Raw genomic sequence first — 13554 nt, forward strand, 5'->3', positions numbered from 1 at the left:
AATGTTTCACTGAAGTTCAATTTAACCATTGCGATTGGATGTCTGTGACTTTACTACCCTAAAGGGGCTTAAATGCGGAGGGAATTCCCTACCACTTCAGTTGAACTCAAGAAGCCACTCGGATGACTGGTGAAACGTTTTCAAGAAAAACTCTAAATATCCTATTGACTTAATTCTACTTGATACTTTAAAAGAATGAATGCGCATTGCAAATGTGATTATAAGAGTTCTCAGAAGCATCCCCTTTAAAACTTAAAAATATACAAAATATTGTACAAAATATTTTTTTTTGTTGAGATAAAAAGTTACTGAAACACGTGTTGGTTGCAGAAGACTTCACCCAAAGTCAATATTTGGTAGAGCCAATATTGCAATAGCAGCTGCAGGTTTTTTGAAGTAAGTCTTGTATGAGCATTGTACATCTGAATCATGCAGTATACGGCCTAAACTCTTAAAGCTCTTTTAAGTTTGATTCTCATTTGGATTGAAGCAGGGGATTTGACTGGTTGTTTCTAAAAATGTTTGTGTTTTAACCAATCTGGTTTAGTTTAGGGTGATTGTCCTGCAAGAAGGTGAATGTATATTCCAGTCACAGGTCTCTTGCAGTGCGCTTGATCTAACTTGTCCTTAATCCTGACTAGTTGCTCTGCTGACAAAATGCAAACCCATTGCTAGCACTACCATGCTTCACCATTGGGAATGTGTTCTCAGGGTGATCAGCAGTGTTTCCGCAATGTAGGCATACGAGTAACTTACATGTGAATGGTCCGCATCTACCCTCGTGGTGGCCCTCCATCGGCCGGACTCCGCTCCAGACACAATGACAACGTCCAAAGTAGCAGTAGATAGACGGGAGCCTTAATAACCACGGGTGTCTAGTCACCTTGGTGACTAGACACGTCATGGTTTAGTTAAAGAGCTCCAGGAGGATACCCGTTTGTGTTTTTAAAGATGCTTGGAAATAAAGACTTTTTTTATTCTAAAACTACCCGTGGTTATTAAGGCTCCCGTCTATCTACTGCTACTTTGGGTGTTTCCGCAATGCATAAGGTAATATTTATAGCTGCTTAACTGCATAATTGCAGGTTGTATTGGGCTATTGTGAACAGTTTGTAAACCTGCTTTATTTAATTTTAAACCACTGACTGCCCATTTGTGATCAAAACGTCTGTTATTTTGAGATTTATAATGATACAAATGTGAAATAGGCTGAAGTTTCATTGCATGAACCCATATCAACTAAGAAGCCATATATGTCAATGTGAAGTGCAATCTTTCACGTTGATATAGAATGTATGTATGAATAAAGCTCAAAATCTTTATAATATCTTTCCATACACAATATTCCAAGTCAAAACATGAAGAAAAATGTATCAAATTGATGTTATTCCTAAACAGAAATTGAAGAAAATGGAATATAAGGTTTGTTCTAAACAATAGCCGTGTCTGCATTCTTCTTTACAAACTGAAACATTCACTGTATAAACTGAAGCATGTTTCAAGATTTTTTCTTTCCTTTGAATCACTAAACTAATATTTAGTTGTATAACCAGGGTTTCTGAGAACTGCTGCGCATCTGTGTTGCATCGATTCGACCTACTTCTGACACCTGTTACCGGTTCTCAAGAAGGATGGATCTGTTCGGCCAATCCTGGACCTCAAGGAACTCAATACATTCATTCGACCGCGAAGGTTCAAGATGGAATTCCTCAGGTCTGTCATTGCAGCCATGTCCCCATGCCAATTCCTGGTTTCTCTGGACATAAAGGACGCCTACCTTCATGTCCCAATTTTCGGTCCCCATCAGAGATTCTTGCCTTGCAAAATCGCCACTTCCAATTCATGGCCCTTCCCTTTGGCCTGACTTCGGCCCCTCGTGTCTTTACCAAGATCATGTCGGTAGCCACTGCTCTAATCCGCACCAGGGGGATCTCCATAACTCCTTATCTGGACGATCTCCTGATCAAGGCACCTTCCTTCGCAGAGGCCCAGCAGGCATTGCACTTCACCATGGTTCGATTACAGGAGTTGGTTCATCAACCTGGACAAGTACTTGTTAACCCCGAGCCAATCCATGGTCTTCCTCAGGATGCAGTTCAACACCCAGACACAAACTGTCCCAGCGACAAGGTCCAGCATTTACGGACCCTCGTGCGGTCTCTCCTCTCGAAGTCCCACACCGCGAGATTCTAAATGAAGGTGTTGGGAGTCATGGTTTCGACGATAGAAGCAGTTCCCTTCGTCCAGCACCACCTCAGCGAGCTTCAGTGGAATATTCTTGCGGCCTGGAGGCACAAATCCCTTCTCCTGGAATTTCGTCTATCCCGCAGGACTTGTCTCTCTTCTCTGGTGGATGTAAACCAGTCACCTGACCAGGGGCAGACCCCTAGGGGATCCACAATGGTGACTGCTCACCACAGATGCAAGATTCTTGAGGAACAGTGCTGGAGGTTCTGTCAGCGATGGTCGATGGTCTCTATCGGAACAACGTCTTCACATCAACCTTCTTGAGATACGGGCAATCCGAGTAGCCTGTCAGCCATCTTCATTCCAGGTCTCTTAAACTGGGAAGCAGACAATACCTAGATCCCGGATAGTGGTCTCTAAAGGACAACATCTTCCACAAAATCACTTCCACAAGATGGGGGATGCTACTGAAACCGCGATCCTGAGACGGAAGGGGTTCTCTGACGCTGTCATTCACCATGCGTGCCACCCGCAAACCGGTCTCCGCCAAGATGTACCATCGGGTCGTGCAAACGTAATGATTTCAATTCACTGAAGTTTTCCACTCCACACCTTCTGGCCTTTATACAGGAGGGACTATCCCTGGACATGTCCCTCGGGTTGCTAAAATCTCCCTGATGTTATGATTTTTCTTCAGGGAATGGCCCACATAAAGCCCCCGGTACATTCACTGGTGCCCGATTGGGACTTAACCCTAGTCCTACGTGCCCTGCAACGCGTGCCCATGTTCTATCCACTTCAGTGGCTCACATGGAAAACTGTTTTTCTGCTGGCTATTGCCTCAGCACAGAGAGTATCTGAGATCCCTGCCCTCTCCTGTAGGTCTCCTCTGTTTACTTCCCACAACGACAGGGCAGTACTTCATACTTCTCCCTCTTTTCTTCCCAAGGTGGTTTCCACTTTCTACCTCAACCAGGAAATTACGATTCCTACCTTCTGCCCATCCCTTTCCAATGTGAAGGAAGAGGCACTGCACACCCTCGACCCCGTTAGGGCCCTCAAGTTTTCCCTGCACCGGGTCGAGGACATCAGTCAATCGGACTCCTTGTTCATCCTTCCCTCAGGCCCTCTCTGGGGCACACCAGCTACTAAGACTACCATATCCTGCTGTATGAAACAGGCCATCCAGAGATCCTATTCATCACAGGGTCAGGTTCCCCCAAGACTCAATCAGGGCACATTCCACCAGAGGAATGAGTGCGTCATGGGCTTTTCGAAAACCAAGCCTCAGCGGAACAATTGTGCAAGGCTGCAACGTGGACTTCAATCCATACTTTTGCCAAATTTTACCAGTTTGGCACGTTTGCAGCATCTGACACCCGCTACGGCAGGAAGGTACTTCAGGCTGCAGTGGCTGGTTCCATGTAGGCCTCTACTTCCCGCCCTTGATTCAGGGGACAGCTTTGGTACGTCCCCACTGTCCCTGTGTCCCCCAAGCAGACCTAGAGAAAAGGAGATTTTGTGTACTCACCGTTAAATCTCTTTCTCTTCCGTCGCTTGAGGGACACAGGGCTCGATAGAGGCCTTCTCTTGGCTTCAGACTTGGTTGACTCAACCATCTGTTCTTCTTGGAATTAGTTTTTTCTGTTGATTATTAATAACCTCCTGTTTCTCCTTTGGTACGAACTAAGTGTCCTACAGAGGAGGGGTATAGCAGGAGGAGGAGGGATCAAGTTTCAAGCACTGGGTACTTGATATGCCATAATCATTGCATAAAATCAGAAGATGAGCATACCTTTTTGCTTTGGTTGGGGTTGTACCATAAGATTTACCTAAAACTTAGATCCTTCCCTAGCAGTTATACACTCCTTATCAGATCACCATTGAAAAAAAAATTATTTGTCAGTGAATACATTTATACATTTTCTCTTTTTTCATTCGTTTCTAGGATTATCTCCTGAGGGAAGAATGTGATGAGAGAATCTAAAGGAGTTGTGTGAATTCCCAATGGACTTGTTAAACTTTAGAGCAGCATTAAAAAATGTTTCATGACTTTTTACCTCAGTCAGCTGAAAAAAAAAAACAATGGGAAACGGTTTTTGATATGGAAGCCAGAACTTTAAAAAAACAAATTGACTAATGCATAGTGGTGAAACGTTTTCATCCTTTTCACCTTACATGGCTCTGTAATTTGCCCCTGGATTGTGAACCATGGCAAACAAATCCAGTTTTTGCTTTGCATTGTTCTAACTGTATCTGCATTGTAAATCAAAATGTTGACCCTCTTGTTCACTTCTCCCAGTCTTTCAGCATTCCTGGACAATGATACTGCATGACTGTGTAGAGCTGCTTAGCTTTATTATTGGCAACATCAAACTGCTTCTTTGTATTTTACAAGATGCTTTCTACAGTTTTCAACTTGTTAAACACTTTTTGACTGGTGTGATTGTTGTAATGCAGCTCAACAAAACTTCTTCATTCTTGACTCTGTCCAGTAAACCTCTTTGCTTCATTCCTCAATTATTTGACCCAGAATAGTGTAAAATGCAGCCAATTTTTTTTTTCCAAATTAAACAACTCCTATTCAATCATTGCCACTATGGCAGAAGTTTCCCTCCTGAACTTTTACATTATTTAGCATAACTTCTCCTCTAGACATCTCTCACTTTTCTCTGGAAATATTGCTCTACTGGCCAGCAGATGAAAAATATAAACCAAAAAGTCCCTAATGTCTTTGTGATGTTTATAAAATCTTAACAGATACAGCACAACCAAAAAAATAGTAAATTCATACAGCCAAGGACTGTGTTCCCTCCAATATTAAAGCACATAAATCTGATCACTTAGTCACTGATAAATCACAATTTTATGTTGTCATCATTTTATGTCAGTCCCCAGCAGCTCTCCTACAGTTTGTGTCAACCATATTCCTCCAAAGAAAAAATGTAACTAGCCATGGTGAATTAGTGTATGGTGTCTAAAACTGCGGACAGCAAAATACAATACTCACACACAGGGCCGAATTTACATAGTGGGCGCCCCTAGGCCCACTGCCGTTCGTTGCCCCTGTCCCCCTCCCCTTTAATCGTGCAAATTTTCATTATCTGGACTGGAGCAATGGGGATTGTCGCACGTGAAATTTAAAAAATTCTTGTACCCAGTGTTTTTGAACCAATGTGGGTGTGGTTGGGCAGACCGCCGCCCCCCTTAAATCTTGCCACCCTAGGCATGGGCCTAGGTGGCCTTTCCACAAATCCAGGCCTGCTCACACAAATTAATGAATAGAATACGTTATCAAGCACCTGGGATAAGACCAAAACTGTGACGAATATAAAGTATTGATTTAACTGAGCCCACTAGTTAATTAAACCCCACCTAGTTGTGAAAGAACTTTATCAGCAGTAGTAGGTGCTTCAGAGTATTCTGCATATTAACTTTCCATGTTGTAGTTCAGTTTTAAATACGGCCACCCATGCCATACAGCTTACAAAAGAGTCCACCCTCTCTGTTTCGGACATGTTAGTGGGTTCCATGATAACACATTTCTTAAGCTCACCCTGCTCCACCCATGGTCTAATATTCCCCAATTCTCATGTATGTTATTAAAACCTCACTATAGTTGCTCAAACACTTGCCAGAAGAGCATGGAAATGATAAAGCACCCTGAACCAGCAAGGGGAACTGAGATGTTTGGCTGAACCTAAGGGCATGTGGCAGGCCCGGACTGGCAATCTGTGGGTTCTGGCAAATGCCAGAGGGGCTGCTGTATGGTTCCATAGAAAGTTACCATATAGTGGTCTGGTAGGGGGCTGTTTGGGCCTCTTTGTACTTGGAATGGAAGGGCCTATTTTGACTCCCAGACCAGGCCTGGCATGTGGAGTGGCTGCATACCTCCCGACTGTCCCGTTTTCAGCAGGACAGTCCTGCTTTGAACAGCTCAACCCATAGTCCCTCATTTGTACTGAAAAGTCCTGACTTTCTTTGCACTGAAAAGCCAGAAAAAGAAATAAAGTTTCTAACTTAATTGGCTTTTGGCAGAGAGCCCAGAACAGCCACCAGGTGCAACTAAGATACTTTGTAACAATTTTGAGATAAGCAAATAAGTAATTGTAACAATTTAGATAAGGAGGTCCCTTGGGAAAAGTTAGACTAACAACTGAAAGGGCAATGCACCTTCATTAGCAAAATTGTAATAACTGGATTAAACATAAATATGTTCAAGCTTTCATAACCTGCCAAATTTTGTAAAATGAACATGGTAATTAGGGGGTGTGGCCACAAAAATGGACATGGTGAAAAAATTATGTTTTTGTCTCTTTTTTTTTATTTCCAAAATGTTGGGAGGTATATAGGCTGTATCGGGCTTATTAGAAGAACATGGGGAGGCAGTGATATTGGGATAATGGAAAGGCAAATAGTACTGCTGACATAGTGGCCCAGTGTTTGGTGTCCCCTGATCTAGGTTATCCGGAATATTATGTATCGAGAAGAAATGGGCAGCGTTGCTATATCGTTGATTATACAAGCGAATGGGCCAGTCTGTTTGATGCCACACTGATTGGATACACCCATTAATGGCTGAACTACTACTCTCCATGTAGTGTAACTTCTACACACCCCGGGTCCACATAGGGGCAGTTTTTCTCTAAACGTCCTGTTTATAATTCCTCTGGAGACAACATTCCATATTAGGAGAGCAAAACACTAGCACGCCACAGTCCCACCAATGAGCGTGTCCCTGGGCGGAGCTTAACTGCTCTACTGAAGCAGTCACGTCCTGATTGGCTGCGGCTTCCCCTCAAGCCTGAGTAATTTACAGCAGTCTAGCCGCTCCCCCTCACTCCAGTCTCTGGTATTTGACTTATGTGCCATCGATTTGTTGCGTCCTTATCTGAGGCAAGCGACCTCTATTGACGTGCTGTCAGTGTCTGCAGCTCACGCCGCTGTTGCTGGGAAATGTCTGCGAATGATCTTGATCACCTTTTCATTCAGCTGAACGGTACCATCGGGTAATGGCAAGGGGGGGGGGGATATGACTAGAACTGCAAGGAAGTTGTTTAACACCTTGAAAGATTCACTCACGTCAGTAATGTTTTTCATCACCGTAAACCTATAACAAACATATAAAGGTAAAACTAAGTACACATGCAACAGGCTGGCTGTCAGGGAGTGCAGTCGGGAGTTGTGAAGCTCAGTGGTCAAAGAATGTCATGTGACCGAATATGTCTTTATTGAACTGGCTGAACTACATCAGAAGTTATTAATAATATATGTGATTTATTGTAATTATTATTGGGGAGGCACCTGAGCCATGGCTTGAAAGGGGAGTATATACCTGCAATCTAACATCAGGTACCTTGGATTAAAAACATCCAAGCATTTAAACTTTAAGTGAGATAAAAGTTGCCATGATCACATGACCAGTGGTCACATGTTCCAACTGCCATTTCTCTCAGCTCCAACTGACATTTCTCTGTCAGACCCAGGGATAAAATATATTGACTAAAGAGACTCCTGGGAACTTTCTGTTGAGATGCCAGGAGCCTGAGCCATGGCTTGGAAGGGGTTATTATACCTGCTGATTAACATTGTGTACCTTGGATTAAAAATATATGCGTATATAAACTATAGAGAAAGAGACTTAGCCATGATCACATGCCCCATGGTCACATGACCAAGTTGTCTCCAACTGACATTTTGTGTCAGTTTGGTAAGCAGAATATCAAGTGATGTGAGAAGTGTTTGGACCTGAGGAAAGAGCACTTAAAAAACTGGATAAAGGAGAGAAGATGTCAAAGATGGGGAAAACGCTCGGCAGAAAAGCGAGATTATCAAGAAGTAATCAAAGCAGATGAGCAGACAGGAGAGTGAAGCAAGTAAGATCCAATTTCAAAAAGCTGATTTTATACATTTGGTGTTTTTTTGTTTCTTGTTAATTAGCTATATTTTGTACTGTGATTTTGCAGCAGCTTTTGTTTTGAGAACAGTTTTTTTTTTCTGGACTAAGTCTGCATTTGTCAGTAAATAAGAGATTTGGCTTGATTAACTAAATACACAAAGCACATCAATCATAGAAATCAGTGTTACTGGAGAAGGGGCTAGGTGCTGTTACATATGGGCAATAAAAGCCATTTCATTTGGCAGGGAAGATTTCTGAGATGGGATAATTCAGCAAATAGGCACATTTTTAATTATGGGATGTTGTGTGTAATATTATGGGATGCATGTGTTGCAAAAGTGACCGTTTATAACTGCCATGCTAAATGCACAGTTAAAGAGTGAGACTGACCAGCTGCATTTGAGAGGAGATTAACAGGCAGATGATTGAAGCAAGTGAGATCCAATTTTAAATAGCTGATTTATTCTGTTTATGTATAGAGTGACTTCATTACACCCTAGGGTGGAATTCATTTTACTGCTTTTTTCCACAGTGATTTTATGACAGCTTTTGTTTTAACAACTTTTTTCATTCTTGGGGTTATTCTTTTTGTTGACTACATTTACAGTTGGGATATATCATTTTGCAATGAATGGGAGGGATGGTTTGTTTAGCTACATAAGTGCAGCAATGAGATGTATATGCTTGTTTTTAATGGAGATGCTAGTTGCTGATTCATACGGGCACTGCAAAGCCATTTTATTTGCCACAAATAAATACATATAGCATAGAAACCATAGAAATCTTTGTTACTGAAGAAGGGGCTAGGTGCTGTTTCACACGCGCAATCTAAGCCATTTTATTTGCCACGGTAGACATGTGAAATTTTGGAAACAGGCACATTTTCCATTTTGAATGTTGGTAAATGTCTCCCAGCTCTGTTTTAGCAATTAAGATACAATTAAAAAAAAAATATTTTCCTTTTATGTATATGGTGAATTATTTCACTTTTTCTCGTAAATGTATATTATTTTATGACCACTTTAACACCTTTGATCCCTGTGTTCTCCATTGTGTTGACTAAGATTACAATCTGGATGAATAGTTTTATAGGAAGGCTAATTGTTAACCACATATATTCAGCAATCCAGACACTTGGGGACTGATTTACGATTGCTCAAGCCTTTCAGCATTTTTAGGTGCCATACTTTTTCTGCCCGCTCAGTCTAAAAACATATTTTGGGAAACATATTGGAAGTTCTGAAGAACACTTGAGGACCTTGCAGCCTCCCCAGTTATTACGGTGAGCTGGGAGTGGCATAGAACTTGAGAAGAGATGGGCAGCACTCCAGGATAAGATAAAAAAGCCTTTATTCACATACAGCAGGGCAGCATAGCAACGTTTCGAGCCTCGCACGGCTCTTTGTCAAGCTTGAGCTTGACAAAGAGCCGTGCGAGGCTCGAAACGTTGCTATGCTGCCCTGCTGTATGTGAATAAAGGCTTTTTTATCTTATCCTGGAGTGCTGCCCATCTCTTCTCTGGCTTTGGCAATCTGGTGTGGAAGGACACCACGGGAGGTGCACCCAATCAACCGAAGTAATTAACCAGGTGTGTGCCCCTCAAATCTTTTTCTGGTAGTGGCATAGAACTTGCCACATTTGAATGTTTCTTTATTACATTATATTATGATGGTTGTGGCCTAAGAATAGTTGGCGTGCATGTTTAGTGCAGCATTTTTGTCATATTCTAGCCCCCCAACTAAAAACATCTTCTGTAAACATACAAAATAAGATATAAAATATCAACATTGAGCAAACTGAGCAACTAAACTCCATATTCATTTCAAAATTTTGGGTTACCATTTAAAGTCCATACAAGGTGTTATATACAGAAACAATTCACAACGTACATTGTATTACAAAATATTAGCATATGTGGTTTATTAGTATGCACACCAAAACATTTCCATATATAATTTAATGGAAACATTAATATAATTTTCGCACAGCATCTTTATGAATATGTACTTCAACGAAGAACCCAACCCTAGCCCATCCTCAGCCCCCTCCACTGCACCCCCATACTCCCACCCCACAATAGCTATTCCCTCCCCACAATAGCTATTCTGTTTTAAAGTGTCCCTGTGTGGCAACTTGCAGTAAATCTGCAGACTTACTCTGGAGTTCAAAGACACCAATTTGCACTTTGTTTGGATGCTCTTCTGTAAGTTTGCTAGCACAAACCTTGCAGGATCATGCACAGTTAAATGTATGTCCTGAATTTGCTTTGACTGTGCATAGTCCTGCAAGATCTGTATTGGAGAACTGACTGAGGATGATCAGAAGACAGGGGAAGATGGCACCTTTGAACTCCAATGCCCAACACTGCAGATTTATGGCAGGTTCATACCCCAGGGAGCTTTTTAACAAAGTAAATGTTGTGAAGAGGGAAATTGGAAGGGTCAGTTGGGGGGGATGATCTTAATAGAGTGAGCTACAATACACCTTCTAGGCAAAAGGAGCCCCCCTATAAGATATATTGGTTATGATTATTCTCTCTTCATGCGGCAGTTGGGTGCCAGATAAAGAGAAACAGACGCTTTTTTCAGTATGCTGAAGCTTATATTAAATTTTCACTTTTGCATTAGTTCCCCTCTAAGGATGGGCTGCAGTGAGCAGCAATGCTACAAACATCTAAAAGAGAGGGTATAAACATGCACATTCGCTGGTCTTCTGTTTCACTCTGTAATTTAGTTTCAATGCAAATGCATGCATTTAGAAGACAGGAGTTTTTAGTACTAAAGTATGATCAGAAAAACTGGCAAGTGACCATACCACATTAAGGTAAACCCCATATGGTAATCCTAACTATTTATCTGCGGTCATATTTTTCATGGATTGGCACCTCCCTGCGTATTAGCATTTTTTGAGAAAATGCATCCTGACTAAGGCACTTGTTTCATTGGACTTGTTTTTCCCTCATGCCATTATTCCAATCAGGAGGGAGTTTGCCAATACCAAAACATTGGTTTTACAGGCTTACACCTTCCTCCCCTGCTTATTGTTTTAAAGGAGAGCAATTACTCAATCATTGGTTTCACAGGGTTATTCCTTCTTCCCTTTGTACCCTGTTTTACTAGTAATTCAGTATCTATTTGCATAGAACACATTACTAGTGACACCGTGGAAAAGGGAATGTGCATTGATCAATACTCTCTCTAAGAAGTAGTAGGTAAAAAGCGCTAGCCGGCTCAGACGCCAAGCTGAGCATACCTTTAACTTGACTTTTCTCTCTCTAAAAAGTAGTAGGTAAAAAACGGTAGCCGGCTCAGATGCCAAGCTGAGCATACTTTTTAATTTGACTTTTCTCATTCTAACAAGTAGTAGGTAAAAAATGCTAGCCGACTCAGACGCCAAGCTGAGCATACCTTTAATTTGACTTTTCTCTCTCTAACAAGTAGTAGGTAAAAAGCGCTCGCCGGCTCAGACTACAAGCTGAGCATACCTTTAACTTGACTTTTCTCTCTCTAATAAGTAGTAGGTAAAAAACGGTAGCCGGCTCAGATGCCAAGCTGAGCATACCGTTAATTTGACTTTTCTCTCTCTAACAAGTAGTAGGTAAAAAGCGCTCGCCGGCTCAGACTACAAGCTGAGCATACCTTTAACTTGACTTTTCTCTCTCTAAGAAGTAGTAGGTAAAAAGCGCTAGCCGGCTCAGACGACAAGCTGAGCATACCTTTAATTTGACTTTTCTCTCTCTAACAAGTAGTAGGTAAAAAGCGCTCGCCGGCTCAGACTACAAGCTGATCATACCTTTAACTTGACTTTTCCCTTTTAAGAAGTAGTAGTTAAAAAACGCTAGCCGGCTCAGACGCCAAGCTGAGCATACTTTTTAATTTGACTTTTCTCATTCTAACAAGTAGTAGGTAAAAAACGCTAGCCGACTCAGACGCCAAGCTGAGCATACCTTTAATTTGACTTTTCTCTCTCTAACAAGTAGTAGGTAAAAAGCGCTCGCTAGCTCAGACTACAAGCTGAGCATACCTTTAACTTGACTTTTCTCTCTCTAATAAGTAGTAGGTAAAAAACGGTAGCCGGCTCAGACGCCAAGCTGAGCATACTTTTTAATTTGACTTTTCTCTTTCTAAGAAGTAGTAGGTAAAAAGTGCTAGCCGGCTCAGACGCCAAGCTGAGCATGCCTTTTGATTTGACTTTTTTCTCTCTAACAAGTAGTAGGTAAAAAGCACTAGCCGGCTCAGACGCCAAGCTGAGCATACCTTTAATTTGACTTTTCTCTCTCTAACAAGTAGTAGGTAAAATGCGCTCGCCGGCTCAGACTACAAGCTGAGCATACCTTGAACTTGACTTTTCTCTCTCTAAAAAGTAGTAGGTAAAAAACGGTAGCCGGCTCAGATGCCAAGCTGAGCATACTTTTTAATTTGACTTTTCTCTTTCTAAGAAGTAGTAGGTAAAAAGCGCTATCCGGCTCAGACGCCAAGCTGAGCATACCTTTAACTTGACTTTTCTCTCTCTAAAAAGTAGTAGGTAAAAAACGGTAGCCGGCTCAGATGCCAAGCTGAGCATACTTTTTAATTTGACTTTTCTCTTTCTAAGAAGTAGTAGGTAAAAAGTGCTAGCCGGCTCAGACGCCAAGCTGAGCATGCCTTTTGATTTGACTTTTTTCTCTCTAACAAGTAGTAGGTAAAAAGCACTAGCCGGCTCAGACGCCAAGCTGAGCATACCTTTAACTTGACTTTTCTCTCTCTAACAAGTAGTAGGTAAAAAGCACTAGCCGGCTCAGACGCCAAGCTGAGCATACCTTTAATTTGACTTTTCTCTCTCTAACAAGTAGTAGGTAAAAAGCACTAGCCGGCTCAGACGCCAAGCTGAGCATGCCTTTTGATTTGACTTTTTTCTCTCTAACAAGTAGTAGGTAAAAAACGGTAACCAGCTCAGACGCCAAGCTGAGCATACCTTTAATTTGACTTTTCTCTCTCTAACAAGTAGTAGGTAAAAAGCGCTCGCCGGCTCAGACGCCAAGCTGAGCATACCTTTAATTTGACTTTTCTCTCTCTAACAAGTAGTAGGTAAAAAGCGCTCGCCGGCTCAGACTACAAGCTGATCATACCTTTAACTTGACTTTTCCCTTTTAAGAAGTAGTAGTTAAAAAACGCTAGCCGGCTCAGACGCCAAGCTGAGCATACTTTTTAATTTGACTTTTCTCATTCTAACAAGTAGTAGGTAAAAAACGCTAGCCGACTCAGACGCCAAGCTGAGCATACCTTTAATTTGACTTTTCTCTCTCTAACAAGTAGTAGGTAAAAAGCGCTCGCTAGCTCAGACTACAAGCTGAGCATACCTTTAACTTGACTTTTCTCTCTCTAATAAGTAGTAGGTAAAAAACGGTAGCCGGCTCAGACGCCAAGCTGAGCATACTTTTTAATTTGACTTTTCTCTTTCTAAGAAGTAGTAGGTAAAAAGTGCTAGCC

The sequence above is a fragment of the Xenopus laevis genome, chromosome 2S (assembly GCF_017654675.1).
Source record: "Xenopus laevis strain J_2021 chromosome 2S, Xenopus_laevis_v10.1, whole genome shotgun sequence".
NCBI classification, from domain to species: Eukaryota; Metazoa; Chordata; class Amphibia; order Anura; family Pipidae; genus Xenopus; species Xenopus laevis.